General features: G+C 39.3%; 1 protein-coding gene across 1 annotated transcript in view; it reads right to left on the bottom strand.

Moving 5' to 3' along the window:
* Positions 1-17,647, bottom strand: part of LOC138762939 (tetraspanin-18B-like) — a 117,191-nt gene extending 99,544 nt beyond the window's left edge. The window contains exon 1 of the mRNA XM_069936445.1: positions 17,503-17,647. The gene's annotated coding sequence lies outside the window, so the exon portion shown is untranslated. The remainder of the gene's footprint in view (positions 1-17,502) is intronic.
* Positions 17,648-23,457: the final 5,810 nt, after the last annotated feature.

The following is a 23,457-nucleotide window of genomic DNA, read 5'->3' as shown; positions in this document are numbered from 1 at the left end:
CCCATTTAAATTAGATTCTTTATTCTTTCTGCTCTCAGTACCTCTTTCAACTCTTATTCAATGAACATTAAACTGATTCAGCTTTGGAAGAATAATAGATGATAATTAGCTTCTATGCTTAATCTGATGCCACATGACTACCAGATGTCTGAAATTAATGTCAAAGATTCCCAGCATAATTCCTCCAGTTTGTTTAGCACTGTGAATAAGTGCTGTGTAAGGAATATATTACTTGTGTATGTGTGTGCATGTGGTCCAGAGAAACGGATGGCACGGTTAGCATAGTAGTTGGCGCAACGCCTTTACAGTGTCACTGATCAGGACCATGGCTTGAATCCCACGCTGTCTGTAAGGAATTGGTACATTCTCCCCGTGACTGCGTGGGTTTTCCCGGAGGCTCTGGTTTCCTCCCACCATTCAAAACATTCCAGGGTGTGTAGGTTAATTGGCTGTAAGTTGGGCAGCACAGACTCGTGGACCGAAATGGCCTGTTGCTGTGCTGTATGCCTAAATTTGTTTTTTAAAATTTAAATACTGTTTTAACTGGTTGTATATGTCCAGTCAGATGATTTTTTAAAAATTGAACTTATTTATTCATTGACAAGGCCAGCATTTTTAGCCCATCCCTAACAGTTCTTTGTGTAAATGATGGTGACAGCTAGCTTTGCTATTTTTTAACGAATCAACCACAGAGGTCCAGAGAATATAGGCTTGATAAGGATAGCAAATTTCCTTCCCTGAACGACCTAAGTGAAGTAGAAGAGTTTCAACAACAATCTGTCAACAAACAACAGAATATTGATTTTGAAGTCATCATTATTGATATTTCAGATCATTTAATTATTTTAAATTCCACAGCTACTACAGTCAACTATTGGTTCAGGGATCTAGATTACTAGTTGTTACTTAACCACTTTATCACCACTGCCTGATTCTGAACCAGACCAACCACAAATTTACCATGCTATTTGAGTCTCCTGTCATGTGCACTCCATCACAAATGCCTTTTGCTTCCATCTTCACTCTGCCTCAATTCATTTGCTGCTGCTTTGTTTAACTTCCTCTGGATTCTACTTCTATGCACTGTCAGCTGGTCTTCCATTTTCATCCTATATAATCTTGAGGTCATTCAGAACCTCGCTATTTTAATTATAACATTCTAAATCCTGGCTACAACAATCTGAATTGAGTCCTGTTCATCAGGCTTTATTGTTCACTTGGCTTTACCAAATTTCTGTAACCTACAATTCTCCAACCCTCCAAGTTCTTTCCACCTATTTAAATAAAAACATCTTGATTCACAATATCATTTGTGTCCATGCACCAGCTGCCAAGAACCTAACCCTTGAACTTACCCCCTCAAAATCACTGTCTTGTGAATTCTTTCCCCTCCTTTAAACCGCTGCTTAAGGTCAATATCAAGGACAAACCTTTTGGCTATTTGTCCTATTATCCTTACTTACATAATAGTTCAAATATTGCTTCACAAAATTCCTGTGATATCCATCATATGTTACATGTTTTGATGGTAGTGGTGGCTAGGTAATACTTGGAAAATAAACCTGGCTCAGTATAGAGGTAAACATGAAAATCTGCAGACACTGGGATCTAGTGCAGTACACAAAAATGCTGGAGAAACTCGGCAGGCCACGCAGCATCCAAAGGAAGTAAAATGAATTTGACACTTCAGGCCTGAGCCCTTCATCAGAAATTTCAGAAACCAGGTAGATGCCAGAATAAAAAGATAGGGGGAGTTGGGGAAAGGGGTGGGGGAAGAGCACAGGCTAACAGGTAAGAGATCATAGATAGATGCAGGAGGGAGGGTAGAAGTGAAAGAAGCTGAGAAGTGATAGGGGAGAGGGCAGAAGGCTAAGAAGGATAGTTCTTTGATATGAAAAAGGAAGGAAAGGGGTGAGGGAGCTGAAGGAAGGAAGACAGAATGGTGAGAGAAAGAGAGAGACTGTGGGGGGAGGGGGGGTTAACAAAAATTGGAGAACTCAATATTGATGCCATCAGATTGGAGACCACCAAGGCAGAACACAAGGAGTTTCTCCTCCAATCCGTGGGTGGCCCCAACCTGGCAGCACGAAAGTCCATAGACATCAGTGAGTAGAATTAATTGGTAGTTGGCCACTGGAAGGTTCTTTCTCTTGCAGCAGACAGAGCAAAAATGCTCAACGAAATGATGTCCCAGTCTGCCTCCAATCTCCTGGATATAGAAGAGGCCACATCGGGAGCACTGGATGCAGCAAATGACATGAACAGAATCACATGAAGTGTTGGTTCACTTGGAAGGACTGTTTAGGGTCCTGAATAATGGTGTAAATGAAAGTGCAGCCTTTCCTGCAGTCACTGGATTAGGTGCCAAGGGGGCGATTGTTGGGAAGGGATGAGCAGTTAATATCTACTCGGTGACACAGTGAAATTAAGAGTAGCTCAGTTCACATATGTTTTCCCATTAACTTGGAAATACTCTTCCATCAGATTGTCTGCCAAGAATTGGTTGGAAAATCAAACCTTATATCCAGCTCAAAAATCTATTAATCTATGAGGACAGACTGCTCCTGTTCCTCCCAATGGCTTCACAAGCAGGATCTTTGTGTACACTTTTACGATATTGCCACACAAGGTGGTCAGAGGAAATCTCCCCTCTCCTGTGATCCCACCCCTCAATTCAAATAACAATTGAGAATTCTATGAGGAGGGCCAAAATCCATTACCCTGCAGTTAAAGCCCAAACTCCAGGGCAATTTAGTTTAAGCATACAGCAATTATTTTGATCTCATAAATTACTTTAATTATGTGTACAATTGTCTAAACACTATACTTTAAAAATGGCATTTTTCAAAGGTGAGTGGGGGGTGGGGGCCAGGTTAGAATAAGTAATTTTCACGATAAGTGTATTTTTAACATTAGTCAGTGAATATTATTAACAGTTCCCCAAAGAATACTTCTCTCTTTCCTAGGAACTTTCCAGCATGTACATTTTTCATCGCAAGACTGAAAGGTCTGGTATCCACGTTAACATCTGTAACTGTTTTAGAACTGCATACAAAATAGTCAAGCAGGAAATAGTTTTGAAATGATATGGCAAGAGAAGCATATTTCAACACTAAATTGCATAGTATGCTAAATTACTCCTTAAACCAGAGGCCTTTTGGTGTGAACGTCCACATAAAGGAATCTGATATTGGCACAGTAAAAGTTTTAAATGTCGCATATGTCACATCAGAATTAGAGTATATTGTCATGAACATGTCACAAAATTCATTGTTTTGCAGCAACGTCACAGTTCAAACATTCATATAAACCACCTTACGAAATAAATAAAAATAGTGCAAGAAAAGGAGAAAGTCAAAGAAAAGTAGTGTCTGTAGTTCATTGTTCATTCAGGAATCTTGCTTTTAAACCACTACACATCTCAAACAGTGAGCAGATCGGTCCATGACAGGAAAATGAGTAGGCAGTGATTTGTTACTTGCACATCTAACAGTTCTATAGATAAGAGTAATCAATTTTTTCTTCCATTCAACCATCCAAAGTAAGGGTCCTGAAAGGGATACTTGGATTTATCCATTTTTTTTTCCACAACATCTTTTACAGCGTTTAAGAGGCATTTAAACAAAAATCAACTGCAAAGGCACAGAAAGCTCTGCACCTAATATGGGAGCAGTATGATGGATGTAACAATCAGCATGGTCACGGTGGGCCAGAGTCTATTTCTTTGCTGTCGATATGGACTGTCTATAACTTTATGACCCATTCACTCTGCTACCCGGAGGCATTTCCCAAACCTACAAACTACATTTCACAAATTCTATTATGTTCCTTTGTTTGTTTTCTCTCTATATTATCTTCATTAAACTATGGATCAGATGGCTTCATCAATAGCTTATTACCATGGCAACATTTTGTTCCCTTTACCTTATCCATAATTCTCCCAGTCCCTGCAACTTAAAACCTTTTTTCCCCCATTTCCCAGTTTTGTGGGAACAAAAGCTGTGCTTTTCTTTTCACAGATGCTGCCTTGACATGTTTTCATTTCTGTCCCCTTTCTGCTTTACAAGCAAATGTATTATGATCAGTACTGTAGCCACCCCTTGCAATATATGGGAAATGTGGCAGGAAATTTGTTCATGACAAGGTCACACAAAAAGCACAATGCAACAGTGGTCAACTAACCTATTCTAGAGTTGTTGGTTGTGTGATAAATTTGGCAGAACATCGAGATAACCTCTTTCAAAATAATAAATCTCTCCTTCAAAATACAGCAATAACAAGGTCTTACAAGTCAAAAACACAGAAATGCTGAAGGAACTCAGCCAGTCCATAGGAGATAAAGATATATCATCAACGTTACCGACCTGAACCCTTCATCGAGATATGAGTGAAAAAAACGTGCTTCTGAATTAAAGATTGGAGAAAGAATGAGAGAGGGAGGAGTCCAGACCAACAGACAAACGGTGTTAATTGGATATTGTAAGAGGAAAAGTGAGAATTGATTTTGCGAAGGGAGTCAGAGGGAAAAGGGAGGAGAGAGCAAGAGAGAGAGGGAGGGAGAGCTAGAGATACATGAAAGAGTTAGGGAGAAGAAGATGGGGAGGGTGGTTTTAACAGAAACTGGAGAAGTTGATGTTAATGCCATTCAGCTTGAGGGTCCCCAGAAGGAAGATGAGGCATTGTTCTTCCAATTTGTGTGTGGTTTGTCTGGCAGTGCATGAGACCATGTCCACAAGGGAATGGGATGGGGAATTGAAATGGGTGGCCACTGGGAGATGTACTGGGAGAGCCAAAATCAATCCTCACCTTTCCTCGTCATAGCCAATTAGTGCCTTTTATTTGATGGTCTGTACTCCACCCCCTCCTATTCTTCCCCCTTTCTTTCCTCAGACTTAAATCTGCCTACGTTTTTTCACTCATCCCTCAAAGAGGGGATCAGACCCGAAGCATCAGTATTATATTTTTCCCACCTATGGACACTGTGAGACCAGCTGAGCTCCTCCACCATTTCTGCATTTTGACTACAACATAGTGTCTGCAAACTTACATGATTCACTTTATTTCTTACAACACCAGAAAGATCATATAGTTTGTTTGACATCAAATATGAAAACAACACATTTAACAGTATAGAATTTCATCAAAGATGAATATGGTAAGAGTTACATTTTAAGATAATAATTGCCTCAGGATGTAAGAAACATCTTGGATGTTCAGCAGAAAGTGAAAGATTAGGACTGGTAATTGAAGCTTGGATTGGGAAAAAAAGGCAGATTTTGGGTACTTTTTGGAGGATGAGAGAAGTGGGTTAGCAACCTTGTTCAGGAAGGGAATTTTAATATCTAGAAGCTTACTGGCTGAGACAAAATGAAGCAAAATGAAAATATGGATAAAACACCAGAATGAGAACAAAATTCCAGGAATAGTTTCAGAGGGCAAAGACATGTATCTTCTGAAAAACAAGGATTAGAAATTGAAATTGAAATTATCAGGGCTCGAAAGGTAGGTCAGGAAGAACATGGAGAAAGGGGTGAAATTAAAAACACAGTAATGTTGTATGTTTTGGCAGAGATTTGTAATTTAGTGAGGAGAGTTTTCCTAAATATAAAATTGCACAGACAAAAATAAGAGTTTCAGAAACAGATTGAAATAGTGCAGTGATCTGTCATATTGCAGAGATAGTCAGAAGAGGACCCTATAACCCGATAAGATATTCAATTGTAAACTGTCCATCTCAACCTTAGGTAGTGACCCAAATGTAATGACCCAGAGAGTGGTCATTGAGAGCACTATTAGAACCACACCTACATTTATATTACCAGGTCAGGACCCCACTTAGCAAATTTTTTTTCCGAAAGGTTTGTTTCCTGAAAAAAATTTGAGAATTATAATAGATAACATCAAGCCAAATGTAAAGATAATTTCAGATTTGCTGTATTACGTAGGAAGTTGGAGAAACATTAAATTAACTTTATTCACATAACGATACTGACCCAAACGCTCAAGCTGACTGCACATGTTGCACAACAAATATGAGAAGTCCAAGGTTTGTCTTGGTCACCAATGTTACCACCAAAGTAAAGCTCATAGGCTTTATTAATAAGTGCAGTCATGATGCACCTTTGAGCCTTTAGAGTATATTCACCACAAATATACAGAATATATCGCAACTGTTGCACTGACAACATTTCTGCCATTTTGAATTTTCTTGAAGATAATAAATGCTTTCGTCAAGTACACTTACTATGCTATTGCCTGAAGAACATCTGCATGAATATGTGTTTAATCTATATCAATGTAAAACACAGCTTCTGTGTATGTGAGCTGCTTTTATAGGCTGTCTGCATCTATCCTGACTAAGCATTCCCAGGTCTAAGACAACATTTGCATAGTTCCTGCACTGCCCAGGCATGACCAAAACAGTTGGTTTTCTGGGCAATTATACTAGTTGACTTAAAATATGAGAGGAAATCACAAAAATAGGTTTATGATAGGAAAATGTTAAGGTTATTTTAGTGTTCAGCAGCTCAAAATCCATAAATTACATCCAAAAATGTTTAGGATGCAATATCTTCGTTGTGCAGTGTTATTTTCAGACCCTTCTCACAAGCTTCACACTAATGTGCCCAATTCCCAAAGTTCCCATTAGTTCAAATCCTGATTTAAAAATTACAATCCTAATCTACCGAGATCCCCATTTTTCTCTCTGGCCCCATGCACTTGGTGCCAGAGCAGCACTTGGTGCTCCCTAATCTCCCAGATCCCTTGGTTGGCCCAGTCCCAAATCCCTACTTCCTGCCACTCAGATCTGCCCAGCCCCCAAATATGAACTTTCCAGTCACTCAAATTCTGCTAATGCCCTGACCCCATTTTCACTCCAACTATCAATGTTCTGAGCTCCCCAACTAGTGCCATGATATTTCTACTTCACGATGCTGAAATCTCTGGCTAGCCTCATTACAAATATTCAGGCCCAGACATAGTTTGTCGAAGACTCACCATGAAGTTAGCAGTACCAGAACCACCACAAAACAATTATTGGCATTTGAGTTAATGAGCCTTTTTGTTCACAGGTTAATTTCTAAACAGTTAAATTTTAAATCTGAATCCGCTTCAAGAAATTAGTTATTTTTGATACAAAAGAAAAAGTTGATTGGCAGAAAATAGCAGTTATCCTGTTGTCGCAAGCGACCCATGAAATAATTATTAGCCATTATTACCTGCAGCTTTTTTCTGTAGCTAAATGTAGCTCAGGAACCTAACTCACAAATACAGTAAAATTCATGGTATTCAAAACTTACCAATGCAGGTAGTAAGATGCTACTTGCTGAAGTGAAACAAATAATGAAAGTTTACGGAATGGAATGAAAATGGAGCGGAGACATGGCACTTCTCCCATGGGGTCCAACCTCCCAGTCCGACTGCCATCAGCCCAGTACAGGTTTTAAACGGCCTGCAAAAGGAGCTGGTGGTAATTTATTTTATTTGAGAATCCTTCGCCAGTGGGATTTGTACCCAAGATGGCAGCGTCTATGATCGCCAGTATCCACGAGGGGTTGCAAACTTTGAAGAAGCAGAGGACTGGCATAGGGCACCAGAAAATGGGGAGTACACCCTCCCCCCCCACCCGCATTTTTTTTTTTTTAATTTTTTATTTTTCACACCATAAATCACATTAGCCATGATATTTTTTCTTTAGCTTGGCTTCGCGGACGAAGATTTATGGAGGGGGTAAAAAGTCCACGTCAGCTGCAGGCTCGTTTGTGGCTGACAAGTCCGATGCGGGACAGGCAGACACGATTGCAGCGGTTGCAAGGGAAAATTGGTTGGTTGGGGTTGGGTGTTGGGTTTTTCCTCCTTTGCCTTTTGTTCGTGAGGTGGGCTCTGCGGTCTTCTTCAAAGGAGGTTGCTGCCCGCCAAACTGTGAGGCGCCAAGATGCACGGTTTGAGGCGTTATCAGCCCACTGGCGGTGGTCAATGTGGCAGGCACCAAGAGATTTCTTTAGGCAGTCCTTGTACCTTTTCTTTGGTGCACCTCTGTCACGGTGGCCAGTGGAGAGCTCGCCATATAACAGGATCTTGGGAAGGCGATGGTCCTCCATTCTGGAGACGTGACCCATCCAGCGCAGCTGGATCTTCAGCAGCGTGGACTCGATGTTGTCGACCTCTGCCATCTCGAGTACTTCGACGTTAGGGGTGTAAGCACTCCAATGGATGTTGAGGATGGAGCGGAGACAACGCTGGTGGAAGCGTTCTAGGAGCCGTAGGTGGTGCCGGTAGATGACCCATGATTCGGAGCCGAACAGGAGTGTGGGTATGACAACGGCTCTGTATACGCTTATCTTTGTGAGGTTTTTCAGTTGGTTGTTTTTCCAGACTCTGTGTAGTCTTCCAAAGGCGCTATTTGCCTTGGTGAGTCTGTTGTCTATCTCGTTGTCGATCCTTGCATCCGATGAAATGATGCAGCCGAGATAGGTAAACTAGTTGACTGTTTTGAGTTTTGTGTGCCCGATGGAGATGTGGGGAGGCTGGTAGTCCTGGTGGGGAGCTGGCTGATGGAGGACCTCCGTTTTCTTCAGGTTGACTTCCAGGCCAAACATTTTGGCAGTTTCCGCAAAGCAGGACGTCAAGCGCTGAAGAGCTGGCTCTGAATGGGCAACTAAAGCGGCATCGTCTGCAAAGAGTAGTTCACGGACAAGTTTCTCTTGTGTCTTGGTGTGAGCTTGCAGGCGCCTCAGATTGAAGAGACTGCCATCCGTGCGGTACCGGATGTAAACAGCGTCTTCATTGTTGGGGTCTTTCATGGCTTGGTTCAGCATCATGCTGAAGAAGATTGAAAAGAGGGTTGGTGCCAGAACACAGCCTTGCTTCACGCCATTGTTAATGGAGAAGGGTTCAGAGAGCTCATTGCTGTATCTGACCCGACCTTGTTGGTTTTCGTGCAGTTGGATAATCATGTTGAGGAACTTTGGGGGACATCCGATGCGCTCTAGTATTTGCCAAAGCCCTTTCCTGCTCACGGTGTCGAAGCCATGATATACACTTTTTCTTTTTCACACATATACAGTGACTTTTTCTCCCCCCCCCCCTCCTCCCATGCCACCCCCCCACCCCCCCCTCTCATCCATTTTAGGTATACAATCTAGGTTGCATTAAGCCAGTCAGACAATGTTGTCATTCAACAAAAATACACCAGAAATTCTACGGAGTCCATTCTTTTCATTTCTTCTCCTTCCATCAACTTAGGTAATGTTTGTTCCCGGTAGGTTTTCGCTATTGTATTTAATGTAAGGCTCCCATACTTGTTCGAATATTTCAATATTATTTCTTAAACTATATGTTATTTTTTCTAATGGAATACATTTATTCATTTCTATATACCATTGTTGTATTTTCAAATTATCTTCCAATTTCCAGGTTGACATAATACATTTTTTTGCTACGGCTAGGGCTATCTTAACAAATCTTTTTTGTGCATCTTCCAAGTCAATTCCAAATTCTTTATTTTTTATGTTACTTAGGAGAAAGATCTCTGGATTCTTTGGTATATTGTTTTCTGTTATTTTATTTAATATCTGATTGAGATCATCCCAAAATTTTTCTACTCTCTCACATGTCCAGATTGCATGAATTGTTGTTCCCCTTTCTTTTTTACATCGAAAACATCTATCAGATACTGTTGGGTCCCATTTATTTAACTTTTGCGGTGTAATGTATAGTCTGTGTAACCAATTATATTGTATCATACGCAGCCTCGTATTTATTGTATTTCTCATCGTTCCAGAACATAATTTCTCCCATGTTTCCTTTTTTATCTTTATATTTAAATCTTGTTCCCATTTTTGTTTAGTTTTACCATTTGTTTCCTCATTCTCCTTTTCTTGCAGTTTAATATACATATTTGTTATAAATCTTTTGATTAACATTGTATCTGTAATCACATATTCAAGGTTACTTCCCTCTGGTAAACTCAAATTGCTTCCTAATTTATCTTTCAAGTAGGATTTCAGTTGGTAATATGCCAGCGCTGTATCTCCAGTTATATTGTACTTATCTCTCATTTGTTCAAAGGATAAGAATCTACTTCCTGAAAAACAATTTTCTATTCTTTTAATCCCTTTTTTTTCCCATTTTCTAAAGGGAAGGTTGTCTATTGTAAAAGGGAGTAGCTTATTTTGCGTCAATATTAGTTTTGGTAATTGATAATTTGTTTTATTTCTTTCTACATGAATCTTCTTCCATATATTGAGGAGATGGTGTAATACTGGAGAAGTTCTATGTTGTACCAATTTTTCGTCCCATTTATATAATATGTGTTCAGGTATCTTTTCCCCTATTTTATCTAATTCTAATCTCGTCCAGTCTGGTTTTTCCCTTGTTTGATAAAAATCTGATAGGTACCTTAATTGTGCGGCTCTATAATAATTTTTGAAGTTTGGCAATTGTAAGCCTCCTTGTTTAAACCATTCTGTTAATTTATCTAGTGCTATCCTCGGTTTCCCCCCTCTCCATAAAAATTTCCTTATTATTTTCTTTAACTCTTTGAAGAATTTTTCTGTTGTATTGGCAATGCCTGAAATAAGTATAGTATCCTTGGAAAAATGTTCATTTTAATACAGTTTATCCTTCCTATCAGTGTTAGTGGTAGCTCTTTCCAATGCTCTAAATCGTCCTGTAATTTTTTCATTAGTGGATTGTAATTGAGTTTATATAATTGGCCTAGATTTTTGTTTATTTGTACACCTAGGTATCTTATTGCCTGCATTTGCCATCTGAATGGGGATTCCTTCTTAAATTTTGAGAAATCCGCGTTATTCATAGGCATTGCTTCACTTTTATTTACGTTTATCTTGTATCCCGACACTTCTCCATATTCCTTCAATTTCTTATATAGTTCTTTTATTGATAGTTCTGGTTCTGTTAAGTACACTATCACATCATCCGCAAATAGACTGATTTTATATTCCCTGTCTTTTATTTTTATTCCTTTTATATTATTATCTATTCTTATCGATTCTGCTAGTGGTTCTATAGCTAGCGCAAATAATAATGGTGATAGTGGGCATCCCTGCCGCGTTGACCTGCTTAAGTTAAATTGCTTTGATACATGTCCATTTACTGTCACTTTCGCTAACGGTCCCTTATATAATGCTTTAATCCAATTAATATACTTCTCCGGTAAACTGAATTTTTGCAATACTTTGAACAAATAATTCCATTCTACTCTGTCGAAGGCCTTCTCTGTGTCTAAAGCAACTGCTACTGCAGGTGCTTTATTTCCTTCTACTGCATGAATTAAGTTAATAAATTTACAAATATTGTCTGTTGTGCGTCTTTTTTTGATAAATCCAGTTTGGTCTAAATTTACCATTTTCGGTACCTGTTCTGCTAATCTGTTTGCTAATAGTTTAGCTATTATCTTATAATCTGTGTTTAGCAAAGATATTGGTCTATATGACGCTGGTGAGAGTGGATCTTTCCCTTGTTTTAGTATCACTGTAATTATTGCTGTTTTACATGAATCTGGTAAGTTTTGTGTCTCATCAATCTGGTTGATTACATCCAGGAGGGGCGGTATTAATAGGTCTTTAAATGTTTTGTAGAATTCTATTGCGAGTCCATCCTCTCCTGGTGTCTTATTATTTGGTAATTTTTTTATTATCTCTTGTATTTCTACTGTTCCAAATGGTTCTGTTAATTTATTTTGTTCCTCTATTTGTAGTTTTGGTAGTTCAATTTTAGTCAAAAATTCATCTATTTCCCTTCTTTCCCTTCGTTTTCAGTTCGGTATAATTGTTCATAGAATTCTCTGAAGTTTTCCTTAATTTCTTTTGGATTATATGTAATTTGTTTGTCTTTTTTCCTTGTTGCCAATACCATTTTCTTAGTTTGCTCTGTCTTAAGCTGCCATGCTAAGATTTTGTGTGTTTTTTCACCTAGTTCATAATATTTCTGTTTTGTCTTCATTATATTCTTCTCCACCTTATATGTTTGTAATGTTTCATATTTTATTTTTTTATCCGCCAATTCTCTTCTTTTGGTTGTATCTTCCTTTATTGCTAATTTTTTTTCTATGTTTACTATTTCCCTTTCCAACTGCTCTGTTTCCTGATTATAGTCCTTCTTCATCTTGGTTGCATAACTTATTATTTGCCCTCTAATGAATGCTTTCATTGCATCCCATAGTATAAACTTATCTTCCACTGATTCCGTATTTACTTCAAAATACATTTTTAATTGTTTTTCAATAAATTCTCTAAAATCCTGTCTTTTAAGTAGCATGGGGTTTAATCTCCATCTATACATTCTTGGAGGGATGTCCTCTAGCTTTACTGTCAGTATTAAGGGTGAATGGTCCGATAGCATTCTCGCTTTATATTCTGTTTTTCTTACTCTATCCTGCATACTAGCTGATAACAAAAATAGGTCTATTCTTGAGTATGTTTTATGTCTAGTCGAGTAGTATGAGTATTCCTTTTCTTTTGGGTTTTGTTTCCTCCATATGTCCACAAGTTTCATTTCTTGCATTGATTTAATTATAAATTTGGTTACTTTGTTCTTCCTGTTAATTTTTTTCCCCGTTTTATCCATATTTGGATCCAAATTCAGATTGAAATCCCCTCCTATTAGTATGTTCCCTTGCGTATTAGCTACCTTCAAAAAGATATCTTGCATAAACTTTTGATCTTCTTCGTTAGGTGAATATATATTAAGTAGATTCCAAAGCTCCGAATATATCTGACATTTTATCATAACATATCTCCCTGCTGGATCTATTATTTCTTCTTCTATTTTAAATGGCACATTTTTGCTAATTAATATAGCCACTCCTCTTGCTTTTGAATTATACGATGCTGCTGTTACATGTCCTACCCAATCTCTCTTTAATTTCTTGTGCTCCAATTCAGTTAAGTGTGTTTCTTGGACAAATGCTATATCTATTTTTTCCTTTTTCAGTAAATTTAGTAGTTTCTTCCTTTTAATTTGGTTATGTATTCCATTAATATTTAAAGTCATATAGTTCAGCGTAGCCATTTTATATTTTGTTTATCTTCTCTTTCCGTTTTTCCATCATTACCTTTCCTCCTTTTCCATTTCTGTTTTCTTATTTTCAACTCTTTACAAGACAACATTCCTACAACATCCAACATTTTCCTTATTCTCCTATTTCTATCTTCTTTATCCCCAATCTCCCCTTCCCCTCCTGAGTTGTCCTTTATCCCTTGTCGGACAACCACATCTCCCCTCTCCATTTGGATTTGCGAATCCACTCGCAAGCGTCAACTGATTTTGCAGTGACCGCTCTTTTCCCCCACCCAGCACCCCCCAGAAAAGATTTCACTTTTCATATGTCACAAAGGTCACTCTTTTAATTCGCTCCTTATTCTCTCTATTCCATTACCTTCCCTTATTAATTCTTGTCTATACTATCTATATTTTCCTCTAATTACCGATACTTTCACGTATGCACATTGTCTCTATTCACTCTTATAGCTCTTTACCCGCATACATATCAATCGTGGTCATTTTTACCCTCATTACCCGTCTTCATCCCTCAGTCTATTTTTGTCTTTACCCACATACATATCAATCGTGATCATTTTTACTCTCATTACCCGTCTTCATCCCTCAGTCTATTTTTGTAATTGTTCTGCAAATTTTCGTGCTTCTTCTGGATCCGAGAATAGTCTGTTTTGTTGTCCTGGAATAAATATTTTCAATACCGCAGGATGATTCAGTATAAATTTATACCCTTTCTTCCATAAAATCACCTTTGCTGTATTGAACTCTTTTCTCTTCTTTAGGAGTTCAAAACTTATATCTGGATAAATTAAGATTTTTTTGCCCTTTATACTCCAGTGGTTTGTTGCCCTCTCTTACTTTTTCCATTGTCTTCTCCAGTACCTTTTCTCTTGTAGTATATCTTAGGAATTTTACTACAATAGATCTTGGTTTTTGTTGTGGTTGTGGTTTAGAGGCCAATGCTCTATGTGCCCTTTCTATTTCCATTTCTTGCTGTAGTTCTGGACATCCTAGGGTCTTAGGGATCCACTCTTTTATAAACTCCCTCATATTCTTGCCTTCTTCATCTTCCTTAAGGCCCACTATCTTTATGTTATTTCTTCTGTTATAATTTTCCATTATATCTATTTTTTGAGCTAGTAGTTCTTGTGTCTCTTTAGTTTTTTTATTAGATTCCTCCAATTTCTTTTTTAAGTCTTCTACCTCCATTTCTGCTGCTACTGCCCGTTCTTCCATCTTGTCCATTTTCTTTCCCATTTCTGTTAAGGTCATCTCTATTTTATTCACTTTCTCTTCTGTGTTGTTTATTCTTCTTCTTAAATCATTGAATTCCTGTGTTTGCCATTCTTTAAATGACTCCATGTATCCTCTAACAAGAGAAAGTATATCCTTTACCTTGCCTTTCCCTTCATCTATTTCACTGTATTCTTCCTCTTCTTCTTCCTCTGGGTTGGCCATCTGTTGTTTCTTTGTTGCCCTTTCTTGTTTCCATTGTCTTCTTTCTTGTTTCCATTGTCTTCTGTGGTCTCTTCTTGCTGCAGGTGTTCTGCAGCTGTCGTTGCCGGCTGTGGAGATCGACTCCCCAGCTGGTCCCCCCTCCCGTCGGTGTGTTTTTTTTCATGCGCGGTTGCGCACTTTTACTCGGCTCTGCGAGCCATTGTTGTAGTTCTTTTTCTACCGACCTGAGGTAGCGGGCTCCTCTCTCCACAGCGGGCCTCTTCGGACAGGTAAGGCCTTCACCTTTTTCCTCCGTTGTCTTCTCTTCCTCTCTTCTTACCGTTGATTTTGATTTTTCTTCTTTTGTCTCCATCTTCTTTCCACCTTTATACTCACTTTTCTTTAACTTTTATTTCTGTGCCTTTGTATTTTCTCTTGTTTTTCCCGACTTTTCTGGAGAGGGCTGGAGTTCTCCGTCCGGCCACTACTCCATCACGTGACTCCTTCCCACCCGCATTTTCAAAGGAGAATCAGAGGTGAGAGACGACCCTATAGTAGGGTGACTAAGGCGGTGAACAAGTGAGGAGCTCTGTGGCTGAAGAATACACAGACGGTTGGTGGTCTGTTGATGACTTGAGGCAAGGAACCCACGCAGGCTAATGCCAGACTCTGGATTGCTGGAGACTAGCTCAAGGCTGGCTGAAAGGGTACCAAGTATTGGAACCGGGACATGAGGGGGTTCTGAGGGTGCTGGAGGCTTCCTGATTGTGTCAGAGATTTGCATCTAAGAGCTCAGGTTGCGGATGATTTACACTAAAGCCTGAGTGACTACGAAGGCTGCAGAAGTGCAGAAGTGAATCCATGGACACTCAGTGATTGACAGGACTGTCTTTTGTTTCTCTTTCTCTGACTGTAAGGGGCACCTGGCAATTTCTGCTGATAGCAAATTTTTGTCTGCCTTACAATAGACTAAAGGAAATTTTATGTAAAATCATATTTTCGGTTTTATTACATGACAATAATCTTGAATTTTGTCCTTAACTAAACTGCTATTCTGTTTGGTTTCTGTTCCATTTACATATAAATAATGGTAAGTGTTACTAGTCTTACTGCAACCTCAACTGGATGAAGATGGACATTGGAACACCACGAGATGGGTGCGACAATAAGGAAATCATCAAGCAAAAGCAGACCTCTGAGAAGGAGCTACCTAGTTGGGGAGACTCGACTGCTGAGGTTATGAGAGCTTCCCTAGCAGCCTCAATGGCTGAGGAGACCAAGCCTCCATTGTGGAAATACGGCCCTTGTTGCCTGTGGTCAAGGAGATGGAGTAGAGTAGTCAGAGGAGGTGTTACATGGTGTCCAGAGCAGTGAAATCAGGGGGTCCTGGAGGATGAGATATGCTCGATCACAGGGCAGTGCCGAGGCTTTGGACTCTGAAGGATAGTGAAATGTGAGACAGTTTCCTCCCAAGCTGGCAGACCTTTTCCATCTAGAGTCCAGCTGATTTTGACAAACTTGGCCTAAGATGGTGTCATGGTAGTAGCCTGCAGCGGCCTCTCCGGACCGGGTGAACGTGTTCTTCATTCAAGCTAATGGACCTTTTAACATCTAGAGTCTAATGATATTGCAACCTGTCTTTACTGTGCCCATTGCCTAGATTTTGATAATTAATGTATTGTAGTACTGCTTTTTTTTGGATATTTTGAGTATTTTATGTAAATTGTAGTTTTAGTGAAAGAGAAATAGTTTATTTTGGTGATTTTTAGTGTCCTGCAGGGATAAACTGGCAGCTAAGGTCCAAGATGGCGGTGTGGCAGTCATTTGCAGCGGCCCCTTCGGACCTGGTGTTACACTACATTCGCTGTTTTCATAGTTTGTGGTGTATTTATGTAGCACCATGGTCTTGGAGAAACAGTGTCTCATTTTCTTTACTGTGTCATTGCTTTGCAAATAAAGTCGAACATGAACTGTAACTTTTGGCAAAATAGGTCACCCTGGTTAAAAAGAACATTTACCCTGGTTAAAAAGAACATTTAAACAAGTCTTTAACCTATTCCAATCTATTAGCTCATCATTTACCAGTTGCACTATACTGTACTGTACATTTTTGTAGCCCTCATTATTTGCATGGAGACGTTGGAGAGTTGCTGACAAGATGAAAGAAAACAAATCCATGAGAGAAGAAAAGAGGCTGGGGCTTCCAACATTGAAGAGATTTCTTTTAAGTTGCCGATGAAAGCAGAGAGGAAGGCGACAAACAAAAAAATCATTATCCAGCATATGCAGGCGTATGATGTCTGAAAGTATATAGTCTTTGAGTGCTGGGGTTCCGAGGAATTAGCTGTAAGACTGCCATAGACACAGGACAAGTGAAAGGCACAAATGAGTTTGTACACGGACAAAGGGCAGAATGCAATAAACCCTTGAATCTATTTGGCTGGGATAACTGCAGAGAGTACAATGAAGACATAGAGTGATTTGAGGGTGAGGTCTTTAATGTGTGACACAGAGGTCAGTGGACTCTGACAAGGGAGGCATTGTCTGAATAGGATCACCAACTGTTTTTAACTTCACGTTTCAACGAACACAAAATGAAGCCCTTTAAAGTATCTGTTTATGTTGTGCTTTTATCCCTTAACAGTTTTCACTTCAAAACATTGTTCTTTCACAACTAGGATTTTGGTGTAAAATCTCGGAGTTGAACACTGTTATTCAAATGATGGAACAAAATACCATGACTGAAATATGAGGGGTATATTAAGATTTACCGTTTAAGAAAAAATAATTTAAGTCAGGGCCTTATGTTGCAGTATTTAATCAATTCGTACTTAAAACATCTGAACTGTGTTACCCTGACAGAACAGAAGGAAACATTTTGAGAAGATGTCTATGAGAAGCTTTTGTTTGCTTTCTCAATCTGCCTTACTTGTCCCACAGCAACAGTCTTCCCGTCCAGACACATTCTCTATTTTAAAGTTTAGCAATGGAGACACAATCAATTAACAGTTTGCAACGGTAAACAACATAAACATAACTCACCTATGGTGCTTGCCTTGTTAATCTCAGATCCTTAAGGTAAATCGATTTTTTTTGGCACTTTTATGATTTGCTTGTATGTTCCACTGTTGTTTGAACTCGTCTGTGCCATAACTGGCTCCAAAAACATCTGGGAAATAAGCGGTGCCATAAAATAGATTTGTTTGGCCTGCTTGCTGCTGGGACAGTGGAAAAGGCACGTGACGCAGGAAATGATTCAGTGCAATTCAAACCTCAAAAAAAATTAGTACAGAATCCAGCTATTTCTTAGCTGTAGTCTTATACCAGACTTACTTTACAAAGATGAACGCTGGTGAAATGATTCATGTTTTGCTGCCCATGACGGCCTAGGGACAACTGGATGGAATAAAGCATCCAGGTCTAGAAATTCAGTCGTGATACTTTTTTTATGTGCTGTGAGGCTAATTAAAGGCGGAAAATCAATCAGAGTGGGCAATGTGAAATTGAACACGGGATTCCTGCGTACATTTAGAAGTTGTTGAGTATTAATAATATCATCAATCATTTGACATTAGTGCTGCAGTTTTAGAATGTATATGTTTGCTGAAGAGACATTATGAGCCTTAATTAGAAAACCACGACTTAATTAAAAAAAACTCAGCCTAGCTGATCACCACCTAAGTGCTGTTGGGAAGCCAGTGACTGAAATCAACCATGGAACCTTCCCTGATGGACTCTGTCCTCGAGAAGGCCTTTATCTTTTCAGGAGGGACACATTATTCCAGGTTAGAGAGCAGATGCTCTTATCCAGTGATCATTGGGGGGGGATCTAAGGTGGAGATGGTGAGCAAATTTAAGTTGATAGGAGTCACTATGTCAGAGGATCTTTCTTGGACCCAACACACAATTGGCAATGTTAAGAAAAAAACACCAGCGTCTCTACTTCCTCAGAAATTTGCAGCGTTTTGGTATGACATCAGAAAACCTGGCAAATTTCTACAGATGTGCGGTGGAAAGTGTACTGATTGGCTGCATCATCAGACTCCTCAACACCAAACTCAATTAGGGACCCAGTTAAGGACTTACTTTTGCATTTCATTGATTTTTTTTTCTCTCTGTATTACACAGTCAGTTTGTTTCCATTTCATTATTTGTTTACATGTGTGTGATAGTACAGATCTATCACCAATGTACATAGTGTATATAGTTACTGTATCTAGACTGTGCTTACAGCGATTGGCTGAGAGCTAAGCCACACCTATTGTCTGGGCCTTAAAGGGTTGTGTCCCTAGCCAGGTCGGATCATTCCGGACTGGTCGGCCACCTGTGAAGAGCTCCTGTCTTTTGCTAATAAAAGCCTTGGTTTGGATCAACAAGTCTTTGGTTCTTTCGACGAGCTCTACAATGTGTACATTAAGTAGGTTTTTATTTTGCACTACCAATAAGTGGTAATTCTGCCCCACCTATAGGAAAGGGAATCTCAGGGTTGTATATGATGTCACACATGTACTCTGACAATAAATCTGAAATCTGAATCTAATCTACTACCTCTGATTTGTGCATTCTATTGGAAATCAGCTCTTTCAGAACTCTCCCCATGTCAAAAGAACCTGTTTGTAAGCTTGCACTTCTCCATAGCCTTCAATCTTGTGCAAGGTTATTGTATGTAAGGATGCTGAAGACTTGAATATGGTTATGTGCATATCTCCTTGCACATCCTGGACTTACAATGGGTCCTAGGCACAGTTTGATTTTCACACACTTTTCTATGTTGATTAAAATTTCTAACCCACAAATTCCAAGCCCCCTTCACACATGCCAGTGATCCCAGGAATCAAACACCAATCGGCCTTTAAAGTGGCAAGCATGAAAGCAAAATCTGCTCAATGCTGGCATCAGATTATATCATCTCACACCAGGGATTGCTGGCCTCGACCCCTAGTACAATCCCCGGTGTCTGCGGATGCTGGCGTTGAGATCAGGCAAGCATGAAACAGGCAGCAACATTGCAGGCACTTCCGATTAAGACCAAGCGCCAGGGATAAACCCTTGCCAGTGTGAAAGCGTTCAGTATCCTGATTAGGAGTGGTCTAGTGTGAAAGGTCAAACCCCATTCCTATCCTGGGACACTGAACGGCCAATTTACTGGGATGCAAGTGCGAAAGGGGCTCCAGATGTATATAGAGGGCTCACAAGTGTTGTAAAGTAGAAAGTGGAAACTTATGCCTTTTAACCTCCTTGGCTTACCCCAGCATTCAAATAGAATAGTCTGTATCTTAACAGCACCACAACTAATAACATCCTTTATCTGACAAATGCTGGAAATCTGAAATTTAAACAAAAACTGTATATCGCTGGAGTAGATCAGGGAGCATCTGCGTAAAGGGAAACAAAATTAATGTTTTAGACTAAAGACCTATTGCTAGAACTGAGGTTTATATATTTTTTGTTTTTATTTCAGAATTCTATTAAATTATATTTCTTGAAATGACCTGGTCTTTTTGGGGAAATTGCTAATTTTTAGCTAATGTTTCTACATCAAATGCCCAGAATCTGAGCTTTATATCTGAATGTTTGCCTTTTCTTTTTCAAGTCCTGATTGGCCTGGTGTTAATTGCCAGCATTTTTCTTTTCAATGAAGATGTCCAGAAGTCAGTTTTCAACACAATCTGATGGAAAATTCCTTGCAAAATGGGGTTTGAGATATCCCACTCCATACTCATCACTATAGAGCACTTATGGTTAGTTACATAATGGGACAATGTGAAGCACAAAATTCTGTAGACACCATGATTGAACTAAAAACACACAATCCTGGAGAAGCTCAGAAGATCAAAGAGCGTCCTTTATGTAGCAAAGGCAAAGATACATAACCGACGTTTCGGGCTTGAGTCCTTCATCAAAGAGTCCAAACAAAAGAGTGGGGGGGGGGGGGGGTGACAAAGGCAGGAGATAAAAGGAGGGAGGGGACAGCAGCATAGAGGGGGACAAGGATGACTGGGTGGAAAGACAGGAAAAGGGGGAGGGGAAAGAAAAGGCGAGCAGGTTTAGTGGAAGGCAGTAAAGTCAATGTTAATGCCATCTGGCTGGAGGGTGCCCAGATGGAAAATAAGGTGTTGTTCCTCCAATCTGAAAGTGGTCAGAGTGGGATAGTACACAGTAATGCAACTGAATGCACTCAGATAAAAGTGAGGAGTGCAAACATGCTTTTAATAGGTTACAATCAATGGTCAGTAGACACAATAGTCCTCAGGTGAATCTGAGGTAAGGCAGGAAAACCAGGGTTTCTATTGGGGTAGAGGGTGGAGCCAGGGGAGGAGCCAGCCATCTGAACAATACATAGACAGTGAATCCCAGTTCACTGCATACACATGGACAAATATATGAGTACACAAGGCCATGGATAGACATATGAGAATGTAATCAGTTCCACTATGGGTAATGTTTCCATTAGTTAAGTCACTGATACAAATGGAAATACCACAACCTCAAAAATTCTCTCGAAGTCATGTATAATTCTGATATAGATATATATTGCCACTCCTTCATTGTCACTGATACTAGACAAATGAGACTGGGCTGTGATGGAAATAGGGATTTATGGTAAATTTAGCATTAGCATTAGCAAAATCAAGAAGCTGATTGCAAATTTCAGGAAAGGGAAATCTGAGGATCATAAACCAATCCTCATCGAGGGGTCAGCAGTGGAAAAGGTTAAGAGTTTAAAATTTCTAGGGGTCAACATTTCTGAGGATCTGATCATCAATGAAATGATGAAGAAGACGGCCAGCAGCTATACTTTGTGAGGAGTTTGAGAAGATTCGGTATCTCACCCGAAGACTCTTGCAAATTTCTACAGGTGGACCATGGAGAGCATTCTGACTGGTTGCACCACTGTCTGGAATGGAGATGCCAATGCACAGGACAAGAAAAAAGCCATCACAGGCATCAGTCACCACTCCATCGAGGATATCTACAAGAGGTGTTGACTTAAAGGAAGCAGCCATTATCCTCAAAGATCATCACCACTCAGGCCATGCCCTCTTCATACTGCTAGCGTCGGGAAGGAGGAACAAGAGCCATCAGATTTCTAAACGAATGATGAACCATAAACACTACCTCACATTCTCTTATTTTTGCACAAATTTGATTCTTTTTAAATGGGTAATGTTTTATATTTCCTCTATAATGCTGCTACAAAACAATGAATTTCATGACATGTTCAAGACAATAGATTCTGATTCTGAAATTCTTAACTATTATAATGACTATAAAATGCAATCACACATGGAACTTATGTTCTCTATATATCTTGTATTGAAATTCTGTAAACAAATGATTTATTGCATATACATATGCCAGATTCCATTCCCTCTTTAAGACAAGCATGTGAACACTCTCCATATGTGTAAATTATCAGCACAAATTCAGTCAACAAACTGATTTCTTCAGCAACATACTGCTCTTTGACATTATATTAATTCTTTGAACTGGATCGCATACTGCAACTTCATGTTGGAACATCTATCTTTGAGTTGACAGTGCGGTTCTTATTCACATCCAACTAAACATATGCCTGCCGCACATCAAGTTTACTGACAAACTTGGTTCTTGACACCTGTGCATATGGGTCTCAGAATGTTGATAAAAGGTAGCATTCACCATCAAATGTCTCATTTAAAGTTAACTTGTGATTACCAAACAAACACTCTATCAAATCAGCTTAGGTGTTCCTCATTTGTTTTGAATTATTTTTTATCATGGTTGGATGACCTCTTCTTCCACTTGGCTCTTCAAGGAACTATCCCTGGTGTGCAGTAGACTGATATAACACCAAGCCTAATCCATTAACATGCCTTATATTCAATTAACCCTCAATAGATATCTTGAAAATTGAATTATATTTATACAACAGTTTGTGTATTCATGACACTTAAATATATCCATATAGCCATTACTCCCGTGTGCTTAACCTTCTGAACCAATCCTTGCTGAACAGAATAGGGCATTCAGTATTTTCAGGCACTAAGAAACTAACGTGGTAGCATTTTGTACCCTGAACAGGTTATGTGACTAAACTTATTTTCATATACTTCACCATAATGGAATAATCTAATTGTGTGTCAATCTGCTCTTCTATTGACTTAATCAAGACTGTTACCTTAAAACTCTTCATCAACATTAATGCAATATAAATTCAATTTTGCATGGGCTATTTGGTTGTGCAAATTGTCTGTCTGTAGCTTCTTATTGGAAACATTTCGACTTGATCCAGTGCAGCATTAGAAAAATCATTGCTTGCTGTTGTGAGAGATGGGAAAATTGATCTAAAATTATGAACATGGAAGAAACTAAAGTTCATCAGTAAATGGCTGTAACCAGTACAAACAGGATAAGCTTGGGGGTTAGGATGCAGGAAAGCAGAGTCAGCACGATTAACATAAGAATCTTCTAGTCTTTGTGACAAGACCATAAGACTAAGATAAGGAGTGGTAAGGAACAATAGAATGTAGGAAGTTGAGGTAGTCTGGATCAGATAAGGGTCTCCTAGCCCTGGACAGAAGTACCAAGTCCTACATATCTAATTAGCTAACCATACACAGATTTATACATATGAAATTAGCCAACCCTAGATAGAATGAGTCAACTCTGCATATCAAGAGACTGTAGCCCCGAGAATCAGGAAGGTGTGAATAAGGACAATAACATGAAGGGACACCGACAGGATACCCCCTGGTCCTCCAAGTATACTGAAATTGCACGTAGGCAGGCAGGATTGCCTAATGCCAAACCTCTCCAGCAGGAGGCAGAAGAATGTAAGGGGGAGGGTATTCCTATACTGAAACCAACTGTATAAAAGTTGGGTGAGCCCCAGTGTATGTGTGTATTCCCAGGGTAAGGGAAAGCACCCAACTTTGCATTGTTGTAGTAATAAATGTTCTTTGTTCTCAATTTTTGTCTCGAGCAATTTCTTTAAAGGTACTTTAATTTCTAACA

Source organism: Narcine bancroftii, chromosome 5 (assembly GCF_036971445.1).
Source record: "Narcine bancroftii isolate sNarBan1 chromosome 5, sNarBan1.hap1, whole genome shotgun sequence".
In the NCBI taxonomy this organism is placed as follows: domain Eukaryota; kingdom Metazoa; phylum Chordata; class Chondrichthyes; order Torpediniformes; family Narcinidae; genus Narcine; species Narcine bancroftii.
The sequence above is the reverse complement of the archived record's forward strand: the minus strand, read 5'-3'. Positions and strand labels throughout refer to the sequence as shown.